This window comes from Clavelina lepadiformis, unplaced genomic scaffold (genome assembly GCF_947623445.1).
Source record: "Clavelina lepadiformis unplaced genomic scaffold, kaClaLepa1.1 scaffold_166, whole genome shotgun sequence".
NCBI lineage: Eukaryota > Metazoa > Chordata > Ascidiacea > Aplousobranchia > Clavelinidae > Clavelina > Clavelina lepadiformis.
The window spans coordinates 35,001-37,500 of NW_027508267.1; the positions used below are offsets into that span (position 1 = coordinate 35,001).

At 49.1% G+C, this 2,500-nt stretch overlaps 1 non-coding gene across 1 annotated transcript in view; it reads right to left on the reverse strand.

Moving 5' to 3' along the window:
* The window catches only part of LOC143472678 (small subunit ribosomal RNA), a 1,810-nt gene extending 709 nt beyond the window's left edge, over positions 1 to 1,101 (reverse strand). Inside the window, exon 1 of the ribosomal RNA XR_013120014.1 lies at positions 1 to 1,101. This exon is cut by the window's left edge and continues 709 nt beyond it. This is a non-coding gene — a ribosomal RNA (small subunit ribosomal RNA).
* Positions 1,102 to 2,500: the final 1,399 nt, after the last annotated feature.

Genomic DNA, 2,500 nt, shown 5'->3' on the forward strand with positions numbered 1-2,500 from the left:
AGACTTTGGTTTCCCGAAAGCTGCCGGAGAGGTCGTCAAAGTAACGCCCCCCGATCGCTAGTTGGCATCGTTTATAGTCAGAACTAGGACGGTATCTGATCGTCTTCGAACCTCTGACTTTCGCTCTTGATTAAAGAAAACATTCTTGGCAAATGCTTTCGCAGTTGTTCGTCTTGCGCCGATCCAAGAATTTCACCTCTAGCGGCACAGTACGAATGCCCCCGTCCGTCCCTCTTAATCATTACCTCGCGCTCCGAAAACCAACAAAATAGAACCGAGGTCCTATTCCATTATTCCATGCACCATTATTCAGGCGAACCGCCTGCTTTGAACACTCTAATTTTTTCAAAGTAAACGTTCCGGCCGCCGCCAACACTCAGTCAAGAGCACCGACGGTGAACCGAAGGTGAGGCCGGGCACGCCAGTACACGCCTTGCGACGGACCGACGGCCCGAGCCCAAAATCCAACTACGAGCTTTTTAACCGCAACAACTTAAATATACACTTTTGGAGCTGGAATTACCGCGGCTGCTGGCACCAGACTTGCCCTCCAATGGATACTCGTTAAAAGTTTTAGAGTGTACTCATTCCAATTACAGGGCCTCGTTAGAGTCCTGCATTGTTATTTTTCGTCACTACCTCCCCGCGTCGGGAATGGGTAATTTGCGCGCCTGCTGCCTTCCTTGGAAGTGGTAGCCGTTTCTCAGGCTCCCTCTCCGGAATCGAACCCTGATTCCCCGTCACCCGTAAGAACCTCGGTAGGCAGATACCGTACCGACGAAAGTTGATAGGGCAGACACTTGAATGATTTGTCGCCGGTGCAAGACCGTGCGATCCGCAAAGTTATCCAGAGTCACCAACGAGCACGGGCCGAGGCCCGGTCGGTTTTTGGTCTGATAAATGCACGCCTCCGTGAGTCGGCGCTTTTCGCATGTATTAGCTCTAGAATTACCACAGTTATCCAAGTAACACGTACGATCAAATGAACCATAACTGATTTAATGAGCCATTCGCAGTTTCACTGTACGAGAGCTCGTACTTACACTTGCATGGCTTAATCTTTGAGACAAGCATATGACTACTGGCAGGATCAACCAGGTAGCTATTCGCAGCAAACGAGGCTGCTGCGGGACGACGGGCGCCCCGCGTTTCTTTTCACACGTTCTCCGTGTACATCGCTACTCAAACACTACGCTCGCGGCTTGCACGAGCTCCGAAAACCGTCAATTCCGGACGCTGCCCGGCGATTCGAGTGCAATACTCGCGCCGAGGCACGCCGATAGCTTGCCACTGGATCCGACAGACCGCTCAAAACCCCGGCTAAGCATGGGCGACCGCGCGAACAGCATTACATCTGCCCATCGTGCCCGACGCCAACCGAGATCGATTCTGCTTCGATTCGCACTCGCGCGCGCATTCGCTCACACGACTGCCTGCTCCCTCATAGTAGTCACAGAATCCTGCATCGCCATGGTACCCCAGAACGGCCTCGGGATCGCGCGAGCTCGCGGCCGGATTTGGAGTTTGGGAAGGTGCGTGGCCGCTTGCCGTGGCCGCCGAACCGCGCCCCGGCCGGGCACTGCGCGCAACTCGAACGTTTGGACTCTGAAAATATTTCCCAACGTTTGGACTTTAACTTTTTGTCGAGACTTGAAAAAATTTCAGAGTCCAAACATCGACCCGCGGCAAAAACTTTTCCGAGGTCGAAAAATCCGCGCTCGGTCAAGAGAATATGCGCGGCCTGGGCGTTTGGACTCTAACATTTTTTGGAGTGGATGGGAAAAATTTTCAGAGTCCACAACACCGACCCGCGCGTGATGCTCTCCCGAGTTCGGAAAATCCGCGCCAGGTGAAAGCTATGCGCGCGACCTGGTCGTTTGGACTCTAAAAAATTTTCAAGTCTCATCACACCAACAAAAAGTTAAAGTCCAAACACCGACTCGCGGCTAAAGCTCTTCCGACTTGGGAAAATCCGCGGCGGGTGAGGGCTATCCGCGCGACCTGGGCGTTTGGACTTTAACATTTTTTTGGTGTGAATCGACTTGATAAAATTAATCTAATGCCATACAGTGTCAAAGTGCACAATTTTAATCGATATAATCATAACAATATATGTCATACAACAAAATCATCAAATGATCATCAAGCAGCATTGCAAAGCTACGTGAGTCAATGCAAGGCAATGACAACGTATTTATCAATTAAAGTTATTTAATTGTACAAAGTTATTGTTAAATTATAAAATAAAATTAAATTAAATGAAATTAAATTGAAGAGCTCAATTACGACAATGTAACAGAGTGTCATACAAAATATATTGAATCACACACGTCCAAACGCTAAAGAAATATATCAAATGCACTCACCTGCCAGTCACCGTTTTGGGTAACTCAGAATAGACCGTCTTTCGTCGGGAATTGAGTTGATCATTGATCATTGAACATTGCAGTAGGAATAGGTTTAAGCGGAATAATAATAGCGGAAGGCTGATGCTCCAGGT